This window comes from Saimiri boliviensis, chromosome 6 (genome assembly GCF_048565385.1).
Source record: "Saimiri boliviensis isolate mSaiBol1 chromosome 6, mSaiBol1.pri, whole genome shotgun sequence".
Classification (NCBI taxonomy): domain Eukaryota; kingdom Metazoa; phylum Chordata; class Mammalia; order Primates; family Cebidae; genus Saimiri; species Saimiri boliviensis.
In genome coordinates this window covers 23,573,083-23,586,138 of record NC_133454.1, presented here as the reverse complement: position 1 = coordinate 23,586,138, position 13,056 = coordinate 23,573,083, and the positions used below count along the sequence as shown (strand labels likewise).

The following is a 13,056-nucleotide window of genomic DNA, read 5'->3' as shown; positions in this document are numbered from 1 at the left end:
CCAAGCCAAGGAAGAAGGGAACATGCCAGGCAAAAGGAAATGCATGTATAAAAGTCCTGAGGAGGCCAACACCTTCCAATGTGGCTAGAAAAAGAAAAGGATAAAAAATGCTTCTAGGGAAGGGAGCAAAGGCCAAGTCTTTGAGCTATGTAAAGAGTGTAGATTTTATCCTAAGGGTAATAAGAACCCACAGGAGGAATGAGGGGAGGTTTCACGAATTAAGTTTTTAAAAGATCATTCTGTATCCAGGATCTGTTTGAAAATAATCTAGGGGGCAGAAAGCAGGGGTAGATGGAGTTATTGAAGAAACAAAATTGTACTAATGCTGGGTGATGGGCACATGAAAGTCCATTATACAACTTTCTACTTTTACATATTTCACATTTTCCTTACTTTAAAAATGTCTGTAGGATAAAGAGATTACTTTGGCTGCACTGTGAGGAGCAAATTGGAGAGGGTATAAATATGACGAATTGGGAAGACACTGCAATACTTTAGATCAGATCATGATGGCTCAGACTCAGGCTGTGGCACAGATGTCGGCAAGTCTCCTGATAGAAAATTGCAAAATTTACAACTTTTCTAAAATTCTAAATCATTTTCTTCTTCTTCTTTTATTTTTTTTGAGACAAGAGTTTCGCTCTTGTTACCCAGGCTGGAGTGCAATGGCACGATCTCGGCTCACTGCAACCTCCGCTTCCTGGGTTCAGGCAATTCTCCTGTCTCAGCCTCCTGAGTAGATGGGATTACAGGCACACGCCACCATGCCCAGCTGATTTTTGTATTTTTAGTAGAGATGGGGTTTCACCATGTTGACCAGGATGGTCTCCATCTCTTGACCTCGTGATCCACCCACCCCAGCCTCCCAAAGTGCTGGGATTACAGGCGTGAGCCACCGCACCCGGCCTTAAATCATTTTCTTATTAGCAACTTTGCCAATCTTAATCCAAAGAAGTGACTGCTTTATATGTGTCCTGTATGATGGTCCTATTAGTTTATTCATTCTGAAAAGCAGAAATCATGACTTTTAATCATGTTCATATTTCAGAAAGGCAGTATGTACACACAGACATTTAATAATAAAGTCAAATAAATTTATTTGTACCACATTTTGTTTCTGACACTTTTTTTTTTTTTTAGATAGGGTCTCGCTTTGTCACTCAGGCTGGAGTGCAGTGGCACAATGATGGTTCACTGCAGCCTCAACCTGCTGGACTCAACTGATCCTTCTACCTGAGCTTCCAGAGTAGTTGAGACTATAAGCAGGCACCACCATACCTGGCTAATTTTTTTTTTTTTTTTTACAGACAGGGTCTATGTTGGCTAGGCTGGTTTCAAACTCCTGGGCTCAAGCGATCTGCCCGTCTTGGCCTCACAAAGTGCTGGGATTACATGTGTGAGTTTCCATGGCTGGCCTGTTTTCATACTCTTCATCATTCCAAAGGTTACATATCACTTAAAAACCTGCACTTAATATAACAACTACGGTATTACTAAAAACCATGTTATATGTGTATTACAAAAAGCATTAGAAAGTCAAAAGAGAGTGGTGCTAACATTGAATTTGTCATTCATAATTGAAGAAATTACACCAGATGATCCAAAGTCTTCCAGCTCGAATATTCAATGTCTATATCTAGGTATTGAGGTTATTTATTTATTTGCCTTATAACAAAGCAATAGTTGATAATACCATCTTAGAATTTTGGAACTGGAACCAATGATCTAATTCATACTCTTTGACAGACTGGAAAACTTAAACCTGAGATGTGACATGAGTTGCCCAAGATGGAAAAAAAGCCCAAGAAGAACCCAGACTTTTGGTCTTCCATTCCAGGGCTCTTTCTGGTGTTTCTTCAAGTATCAAAAGGAAGAAGAATAGTTCACAAGATGTAATTTATGAATCAAACCACTCTTTCTGCACAGCTTTGTATATGGTTTTTGATCTTGGGTTGTTCCTGTCTGTGCACCTTGAGGCATTATCCATTTCTAAAATATAACCCTGCTAAATAGTTACTGTAGAAACAGAAAAATTATTAATATTCCTTGCAATCCATTCTTCCTTTCTTAAAAAACAACATTATTGAGATATAATGCATCTACCATACAACTCACCCACTTAAAGGGTACCATCCAATGGGTTTTAATATATTACATTATTCGTTAAGAGTGGTAAAATATATTTACTGTAAAATCTGCCATTTTAATCATTTTTTTAGTGTATGGTCAGTGGCACCAATTACATACCCAGCATTGTACAACCATACACTATTTCCTAATCCATTCTTATAGTTAAGATTTTGCCATTCTACTTCCAAATTGATTTTGGAAAATTTTAAATACAAAAAGTAGGGTCTGCTACAGTATATATGCTCAGTGGGGGCAAAATGCTCATTCTCGGAGGAAATAAAAATAATGGTTTATGGTCCTCTAAATCTTACTTAACCTTACCTTTCAAAATCTTATTTCTTTATATTTAATGTATTTTGCTAGAGAAATATTACAATTAAATTACAGTTTTCTCTTTAGTGATGTGAGGATTTAAAAAAATTCTAAAGCAAGTGTTGCTACTCAAACTGTAATATGCTATCACAGACAATGCCCAACCTACAAAGTGGCTCTATCCCACTGAAACCCACACAAAGCTGTAAACTGCCTAGGTACTCCACAAAAACTCATTTTATCAATAATGTTCACCAGAAAAGGAAAAATTATCTTGTAATTTTAATATTTAAAGCAGAAAAGCCAAGTACCCCGGCTAAAAAATATTTTAAATTTATCCCAAATGCTAATAATTAAGAGAAAACAATTGCTTAGATTTTTTGGCTATGATCAAGTGTCATATCTGTTCTTATCAGTGTAATATCTACAACAACAACAACAAAGAATATACAACACATGAACTAAATAAAACCAGGAAAGGGGCCGGGCATGGAGGCTCACACTTGTAATCCCAGTACTTTGGGAGGCCGAGGCGGGCAGATTACCTGAGGTCAGCAGTTCGAGACAAACCTGGCCAACATGGTGAAACCCTGTCTCTATTTAAAAAACAAAAACCAGGAAAGGAAAAAAGAAAGAAAACAAAGGTAAGCTCTTTAACTTTATATAGTCCTAATTATCTTTATGGTCTCAATTCACACTTAGGTATCATCTATCTCCTCTTCCTTCTCTCTCATCCTTAGATGTAAGCTCCATGAGCATATCCACCTGCCATTTTCATCACTGTATTCCCAGAACCAAGCATAGTTCCTACTTCATGGCAGACACTCAACTCTTTGATGAACTGGAGTAGGGACAAGAAAATAACAAGAGAAGAAAAGCAACAGGGAGATGGGGAGTAAGCAAAGTAAAATATTTTTGCAGACAGCTAGGCAAGAAGAGTTCCAGGCTGGGCACGATGGCCCATGCCTGTAATCCCAGCACTTTAGAAGGCCGAGGTGGGCAGTTCATGAGGTCAAGAGTTTGAGACCAGCCTGGCCAGTATGGTGACACCCCATCGCTACTAAAAAATACAAAAATTAGCCAGGTGTGGTGGTGCGCACTTGTAGTCCCAGCTACCCGGAAGGCTAAGGCAGGAGAATTTTTGACTGCAGCCTCAAACTCCCAGGCTCAAGCAATCCACCTACCTCAGCTGTAACTGGGACCACCAGAATGTGACACCATGCCCAGCTAATTTTTAAGTTTTTCAGTAGAAACCTGAAAGGCAGAGGATGTAGTGAGTCGAGATGCTGAGACCGCGCCACAGCATTCCAGTCTGGGCAACAGAGTGAGACTCCATTTCAAAAAAAAAAAGAGAGTTCCTAGGCCACGTACAGTGGCTCATGCCTGTGATCCCAGCACTTTGGGAGGCAGAGGCAGGCAGATCACCTGAGGTCAGGAGTTTGAGACCAGCCTGGCCAACATGGTAAAACCCTGTTTCTTTTTATTCTTTTGAGATGGAGTCTTGCACTGTCACCTGGGCTGGTGTGCAGTGGAGCGATCCTGCCTCGCTGAAACCTCTGCCTCCCAGGTTCAAGCGATTCTCCCACCTCAGCCTCTAAGTAACTAGAATTACAGGCACCCGCCACCACACTCAGCTAATTTTCTGTATTTTTAAGAGACACGGGTTTCATTATGTTGGCCAGGCTGCTCTCCAACTCCTGACCTTGTGATCCACCCATCTCAGCCTCCCAAAGTGTTGGGATTACAGGCTGAGCCACTGCGCCCAGCCATGAAACTGTATTTCTACTACAAATACAAAAAAACTAGCTAGGCATGGTGGCAGGTGCCTGTAATCCCAGCTATTCAGGAGGCTGAGGCAGGAGAATCTCTTGAACCCAGGAGGCAGAGGTTGCGGTGAGCCGAGGTCACACCATTGCACTCCAGCATGGGTGACAAAAGCAAGACTCCGTCGCAAAAAAAAAAGAGAGTTCCTGTAGGTGTGAATGAGAAATTATCTGAACTAATATATTAATACCCAGGAAGTGATAAAGAAGATGAGATGAAAAAGATGGTGAAAATGACTCTGGGTTATTCAGATCACTGTGGGAGCTAACAGGTGACATCACTAACCCAAGAGGGCTTATTGTTGTCTTTTGCCTCCCTTTACTTTCCCTTTTAAGGGGAGAAAAGGGAAAGGAGAATGCTTCTATGGATATCTATATATAGAAGTAAATAATCAAGTCCATATACTTAATTAAAGAAATACCTATATAGGCATATCCTAGCATCACACCTCTATAAAATTCCAGGCTTCTATTTTATGCCAAAGTGAGACCCTGTATCATAAAAAAAGGGCGGAGGAACCTTTAACAGCATATTAGAAGATTCCTTTATGATTCAAAACCATCATGTATGTTCTATAGGTATTTAAAACTTGAGCAGGGCCAGGTCCGGTGGCTCACATCAGTAATCCCAATGCTTTGGGAGGCTGAAGGAGAACAGCTGGAGGCCAGAAGTTTGAGACCACTCTGGGAAATAGTGAGACGTTTGTTTGTTTTTTTAAACACAGAGTCTTGCTCTGTTGCCCAGGCTGAAGTGCAGTGGCATGATCAGGGCTTGCTAATCGCAGCCTCAAACTCCCAGGCTCAAGCAATCCTCCTTCCTCAGCTGTAACTGGGACCACTGGCATGTGCCACCATGCCCAGCTAATTTTTAAGTTTTTCAGTAGAGACCAAGTCTCCTTACTATTGCCCAGGCTGGTCTTGAACTCCTGGACTCAAGTGATCCTATGGCCTCAGCCTCCCAGAGTGCTGGGATTAACAGGTATGAGCCACTGCGCCCAGCTCCCCTGCAGGCGTCCAATAAGGAGGCCAGGTATGGGAGCATGTGCTTACAGTGCTTAGCTATTTGGGATGCTGAGGCAGAAGGACTGCTTGAGCCCAGGTCTTCAAGGTTGTAGTGAGCTATGATTACACCAACTGCACTTCAGCCTTGGGTGCCAAGGTGAGACCCTGTATTATTTAAAATTAAAAACAACAACAACAACAACAACAACAAAAACGGACAAACAACCTTCAACAGCATATTAGGAGATTCCTTTATGATTCAAAGCCATAATTGTAGCTGTTACAAAATCAGTTAGATCTTTCTTTTATAGACAATTCTGGAGAACCATAATCTTATACTATAAGAACTCTATTTCTTTGTGAAATTTATATTCTGTCTTTACTCCTTGCGAGTAAGTGATCAGCTCATACCTTTTTTCAGTTAACATTCATTTGACAAGCAGAGGTACCTAGATGAGTAGTATACTATGTCATCTTATAGTTTTCTGAGATTTTGTCATAAAGCAGAACAAAATGAGCTCATTATAGTTTCTAATTATTTCAATACATTAGAAAATGTACATGAATATACTTTATATATCATAAAGCAATACCCCAACCAAAGTTATCATTATTCACCAGCAGATGGTGATCATGTCTTACTTAAAGAAAAATTCTCACACCTTATTTGGGGGCTAGCCAGCCAATTGCTAAAAATGATCAATAAACAAACAAATGATCTGTTGTATCTGAATAAAATGTTAGTGATTTTTAACTATAATCAAATGGAACATCAGCAAGCAAAAGCAATAAAAAATAGGTTTAGAAGTCTGAAGACTTCTAAAAGAACTGTTTTCTCTATGTGAGCATTTGCAAATGGGTAAAGAAGAAGATAACAATGAATGTGCTTCTGGCAATCTTATATAAATTAAACCATTCATTCCACATTGAACTTCTTGAACTACAGACAGAAAAACTTCTACCCAGCAAAAACGATGACATTAAACACTTTAGAAAAAAAGCAAAAGGAGAGACTATTACTATAAAACCCCATGACCTCATCACCTCAGTTAAACAAAGATAAACAGATGAACAAGAGACGTTTTTCTTCTCCAATGGATCATTTTAAAGCAAATTCCACATATCATTTCATCCATAAATACTTCAATGTGTATCTCTAGAAGATAAAACTGCCATAATGCCATTGTTGCCTCTTTGAAAATAACGATAACACCATTATGATATTAACCATAATTATTTAAAAATAACCATATCATTATTACGACATTTTCAAAATAATTAATCCTGGCTGGGCACTGTGGCTCATGCCTGTAATCCCAGCACTTTGGGAGGCCGTGGCAGGTGGTTCACCTGAGGTCAGGAGTTCAAGACCAGCCAGGCTAACCTGGTGAAACGTCATTTCTACTAAAAATACAAGAAATTAGCCAGGTGTGGTGGCAGGCGCCTGTAGTCCCAGTTACTTGGGAGGCTGAGGAAGGAGAACTGCTTGAACCAGGAAGTGGAGGTTGCAGTGAGCTGAGGTCATGCCATTGTACTCCAGCCTGGGCAACAAGATGGGAAGTCTGTCTCAATAAACAAACAAACCAAAAACGAACAAATAACAACAAAAATTAGTAATCCCTAATGTCACAGAATTTCCAATTAAACAATTTTTAAGTGTCTTCTATTAACCAAGAAATGAACTTATATTTTACTGTTACCTCTGTAGTAGATGCTGGTGGCAGCTCAACTTTATCCACTTAGCACTTAGGATTCTAGTGCAGAAATGTACAAGTGTTTACCTGAGAATTTTATCTGATGACAGGGCAGGGAAAAGTAACCCTTCCTGGGAACAGCCCTCAACCAGTAACCTACAGAAGCTCCTTCATTTCTTGGCTAGAATAAATCTGAGATATGACTTACAAAGTCTCCCAGAGCTCAACACGAGAATTCAGTTCCAGTTATCCATGGAGACAACTAGATTGCCTCTTTTTCCTATTCTTTTTTCATTTCCTCCCTCCCCATGAGTATTTCCTCGCATCATCTCCCAAAAAGACTACTCGTACTCACAGTTTTGTCTTATGGTCTGCTTCTTTGGGAAGCAGTTTTCTAAGAAAGTTGGTTTTCTAAGAAAGTTACAGATATTCCTAAGAAAAAGTAAACCTAAAAATTTCTGCAAATACACTCATGGAGTTTATAGACAACTCAAAAGGCATATAAAGAACATAGTTTAAAGAATACTTCCTGCGCCGGGCGCGGTGGCTCAAGCCTGTAATCCCAGCACTTTGGGAGGCCGAGGCGGGTGGATCACGAGGTTGAGAGATCGAGACCATCCTGGTCAACATGGTGAAACCCCGTCTCTACTAAAAGTGCAAAAAATTAGCTGGGCATGGTGGCACGTGCCTGTAATCCCAGCTACTCAGGAGGCTGAGGCAGGAGAATTGCCTGAGCCCAGGAGGCGGAGGTTGCGGTGAGCCGAGATCGCGCCATTGCACTCCAGCCTGGGTAACAAGGGCGAAACTCCGTCTCAAAAAAAAAAAAGAATACTTCCTTTTAAAGGTTCAGGAAAGCTAAGATCTTAATGACATTTTTAAAAGGGTTCCATCAAAATTACTGAGGTGTGCTGGGTGAGGTGACATGCACCTGTAATCCCAGCTACTTGAGAGACCAAGGCAGGAGGATGGCATAAATCCAGGAATTCAAGACCAGTCTGGGCAACATAGCAAGACCCTGTCTCAAAAACAAATAAATGAACAAACAAGCAAACAAAATCATTCTACTGTTTTGAAAAATTAACATTCTTACTACTCTTCATTGTTGGCAAAGACGCCGCATTATCTCAATACCTAGTTCTTTTTTATATATATATATATATATATTTTTTTTTTTATTTGGAAATGTTTCTATCAGTACAAGGAAACAATTTGAGACACTAAATGTCATCAGTTATCATTAGTTTATTGTAAGAGAGATATGTAAATTATTTACATGATGAAAGACTTCAGAACTTCAGTGGAATGGGCAGCTTCACACTGATGCCATTTCAATAGTGACTTATTTCAGTCTACGTACTTTCCAAGAATGTCACCATCTCTAAATAGGAAATAATCCTTGTCATCTAGAACTACTTTGGTGCCTCCATATTCTGGGAGAAGAACTTTATCTCCAACTTTCATGCTAACTGGTTGAATCTCTCCACCCTTTCCTTTAGAACCCGATCCAACAGCGACTACTACTGCTTGCAGTACTTTTCCTTGAGATTTTTCTCCTTGAGATTTTTCTGGAAGCATAATGCCTCCTTTGGTTACAGTTTCAGCAGCACTCCTTTCACCCAATACTCGGTCAAAGAGAGGGAGAAACTTTCTAAACGCCTGTCCTGCCATGACTCCATCACCCTCAGACTCGTACTCTGCTCTGGCGCACTGCAGCAAGGAGAGACCCCTCTCAATACCTAGTTCTAATGTGCATAAAATCTAACCTAATAGCCAGGTGCGGTGGCTCAAGCCTGTAATCCCAGCACTTTGGGAGGTGGGGTTTCACCATGTAGAGGCGGGGTTTCACCATGTAGAGACGGGGTTTCACCATGTTAGCCAGGATGGTCTCGATCTCTTGACCTCGTGATCCACCCACCTCGGCCTTCCAAAGTGCTGAGATTACAGGCTTGAGCCACCGCGCCCGGCCTAGAAACAATGTTCTTAGGAGTGGTTTACTAAAACTGGGTCCCCTGAAACATCATAAAACATGAAATTAACAAGTATTTTCATTTATATGTGACATCAAACAAATCTTTTATACCGCTGTTGGTCTTAAACAACAATATAAGGGTACCAAACATTTGGAAATTTTTAAAAAATCAACTATTATACCACACTAAGAGTATGATAAAGTCCTCTCTAACATATGCTCCCTCCTCTCTCTTTCTGAAAAAAGTTCTTTGCAAACTCTTGCACTCAAGCGATCCTTCCAGTTCAGCCTACCAAGTAGCGTGGACTACAGGTACACCACCACGCCCAGCTAACTTCCAACAATTTTTGGCAGAAATGAGTTTCACTACATTGCCCAGGACTAAATGGACTCCAGTTTTTGTCTTAACTTGGGAGCATGTAACTCTGTTGACCATATCTTCCTTCGTGAAACCTGGGCATTCTATGAAATCACTTTTCTGATTTATCTTATCCCCTGGTCCTTTTTAGATTCCTTTACAAGCCGTATGTTTCCGGTCTATTCTTGAAAGCTAGTTATTTTCATTTTAGAATTTCACTTCTTTTGTCCCTAAGTTATCTGATCCATCCATTTGTTTCCATTTATTTTTCATTCATTCATTTTTTGGAAACAGTCTCACTCTGTCGCCCAGTCTGGAATATACTGGCACTATCTCGGCTCACTGTAGCCTCCACCTCCCGGTTCAAGCAATTTTCGTGCCTCAGCCTCCCAAGTAGCTGGGATTACAGATATGCACCATGCCCAGCTAATTTTTGTATTTTTTGTAGACAGGGTTTCACCGTGTTGGCCAGGCTGGTCTTGAACTCCTGACCTCAGGTGATCTGCCCACTTTGGCCTCCGGAAGTGCTGGGGTTATACGCGTGATCCACTGTCCTGGGCTATTTATTTATTTTTAGAGACAGAGTCTCACTCCGTCACCCAGGCTGGAGTGCAGTGGCGTGATCATAACTCACTGCAGCCTTCAACTCCTGGGCTCAAGCAATCCCACTGCCTCAGCCTTCCTAGTAGCTAGGACTACAGGTACACTATTATGCCTTGTGATTTCTTAATATTATTTATAGACACGGAGTTGCTTCGACTCAAATATACTATTGTCTCGCTGTGCTGGTTAAAGACATGTTCAGGTAACAGAAAACCTTACTAGAGTGGCTTTATAAATAAAAGGTTAGTTTTACTCACGTAACAAGAAGTCAGGAGTAATGAGTTGCCAGTTTTTGTTTACTGGCTCAACAAATCTATCATATTGAACTTCTTGGAGTTCCCAAACATACCATGATATTTCTAGCCTCCCAGGCTTAGCATGTACAGTTCCCTCTATTCTTACCCCACCTCCTCCCATCACGGGGTTCAATTTAATGTTGCTTCCTTTGGAAGTCATTCTTTTATCCCACTACAACTGGATTAAGTGCCAATGCTAGGAGTCCCAAAATGATCCTAACTTGTACTTATTTATCCATTGTATAATTGCCTGTTTAATTAGCTCTGTCTCACATTAAACAGACCTATATCTCCAGCACCTAGGACAGTAGCTAGCACATACATGCATTCCATAAAGACTTGTTTGATTGAACTGGGTGGTCTTAAAAAAAAACAAAAAAACTGTTTTTGATAAATATGAACTTCTAACCCAAGTAAGTAAATGATTAGCAAACAAAAATACATGTTTCTTGCTGATACGTAAAGAACCAAATAGGAAAAAAAGAGCAAATTTCTAAAACCCCTAGGAAACATTTAAATAGAGTATCTGTCTTCAGGATGTACAATCAACCATGCCATGCCATCAACTTACAGGTGGCTAACCAAAAACTGGCTTTTATGAAAACTTAAGTTTTAGGAAGTTTGGTGAGCTTGCTAATTAATACATGACAAAAGGCAAGCTACCTAAGTAAAAAACAAAACAGAAGAGACTATGGGTCGGGCACAGTGGCTCACACCTGTAATCTGAGCACTTTGGGAAGCTGAGGAGGGTGACCATAAGTGATCACTTGAGGTCAGGAGTTTGAGACCAGCCTGGCCAACATGGTGAAACCTTGTCTCTACTAAAAATACAAAAATTAGCCAGGCATGGTGGCGCATACCGGTAGTCCCAGTTACTCAGGAGAATGGCTTGAAGCTGGAAGGCACAGGTTGCAGTGAGCCGAGATCATGCCATTGCACTCCAGCCTGGGCAACAGAGTGAGACTCTGTCTCAAAAAAAAAAAAGAGACTATGACTAAATAAATGGTTCCTCCATGCTCCATTCTGCAATCAGTCACACCACTTCTGGCCTCAGGAAACTGCTGCTCTGTTTTCCATTACTACAGGTTTGTCTTTTCTAGAGTTTCACATAATATGAACTCTTTTTGTCTGGCAGTTTTGCTTCACATGATGTTTTTGAGATTCATTTTTTTTAATGTGTCTCTTTGTATTAATTTATCACAATTTGGTCATCCAATCATTGGCTGATGAAGGTTTGGACTGTCATTTTTGAGGGGGGATAGAGTGTCACTCTATCACCCAGGCTGGAGTGCAGTGGTACGATTTTGGCTCACTGTAACCTCCACCTTCCAGGTTCAAGCAATTCTCCTGCCTCAGCCCCCTGAGTACCTGGGATTACAGGCATGTGCCACCGTGCCCGGATAATTTTTGTATTTTTAGGAGACATGGGGTGTCATCAGGGTGGCCAAACTGGTCTCAAACTCCTGACCTCAAATGATCCGCCCACCTCAGCCTCCCAAAGTGCTGGAATTACGGATGTGAGCCACTGAGCCCGGCCTCCATTTTTGACTATTATAAATAAAGCTGCTATGAATATTTCTGTTCAAGTCTTTGTATAGACATACATTTTTATTTCTCTTGAGTAGATAGCAGTGGAGCTCACAGGTTGTGTGGTAGACAAAGGTTTAACTTAATAAACTCCCAAACATTTTACCAATGTAGTTGTACCATTTATTATTATCTAAGAGTTCAAACTGTTTCACATCCTCAAAAACACTTGTAAGGCCGGGCGCGGTGGCTCAAGCCTGTAATCCCAGCACTTTGGGAGGCCGAGGCGGGTGGACCACAAGGTCGAGAGATCGAGACCAACCTGGTCAACATGGTGAAACCCCGTCTCTACTAAAAATACAAAAAATTAGCTGGGCATGGTGGCGCGTGCCTATAATCCCAGCTACTCAGGAGGCTGAGGCAGGAGAATTGCCTGAACCCAGGAGGCGGAGGTTGCGGTGAGCCGAGATCGTGCCATTGCACTCCAGCCTGGGTAACAAGAGCGAAACTCCATCTCAAAAAAAAAAAAAAACCAAAAACAAAAAAACACTTGTGTAGGTCATTTTAAAAGAATGCGGTTTCTTCTTTGTTGGATAGAGTATTCTGGAAATGTCAATAATATCATTTTTGTTGACAATATTGTTCATGTCTTCTATATTCTGAATGATTTCATCTAGTTGCACTATCGATTACTGAGAGGGAAGTGTTGAAATTTCCAATTATAACTGTGGATTGTATATATTTTTTAAGCTCTCTGTTTTTGTTTCATGTGTTTTAAAGCTCTGCTATTAATGAAAATACTGTCAGAATTGTATCTTCCTAATGAATAGCATTATTTCTATTTATTTCTAATATTCCTTTTTCATTTTATGATATTAAAACAGTAATTAGTAATCTCATTTTAGTTGGCCATAGTAATATAGCTGTCTCATTTTCTGATATTAATATGGTAATTCCAGTTTTCTTATAATTAGTTTTGCATATCATTTTCCACCCTTTAACTTTTAAGCTGTATCTTTATGTTTGAAGTGAATTTCTATAGACAGCATATACCTGGGTCTTTCTTTTCTACCCACCCTGACAATCTCATTTAATTTTAATTAAAATACCCTATGTGGCTTAGTGGTAACATATTGGAAAGAGTAGGTTTAGAAGAAGGATTAGGCCAGAAGCAGTGGCTCATGCCTGTATCCCCAGCAGTTTGGGAGGCTGAGGCAGACAAATCACTTTTGGTCAGGAGTTCGAGACCAGCCTGGTCAGTATGGTGAAACCCAGTCTCTACCAAATACACAAAACTTAGCTGGGTGTGGTGGCACCACCTGTAGTCCCAGCTACTAGGAGG

The 13,056-nt window shown here is 40.5% G+C and overlaps 1 protein-coding gene and 1 pseudogene across 2 annotated transcripts in view; both read right to left on the bottom strand.

Annotated features, from left to right (window-relative positions):
• Window positions 1-13,056, bottom strand: part of RSF1 (remodeling and spacing factor 1) — a 161,036-nt gene that overhangs the window by 113,215 nt on the left and 34,765 nt on the right. The gene's annotated exons all lie outside the window — the stretch shown is intronic.
• Window positions 613-13,056, bottom strand: part of LOC101048987 (10 kDa heat shock protein, mitochondrial pseudogene) — a 46,542-nt pseudogene continuing 34,098 nt past the window's right edge.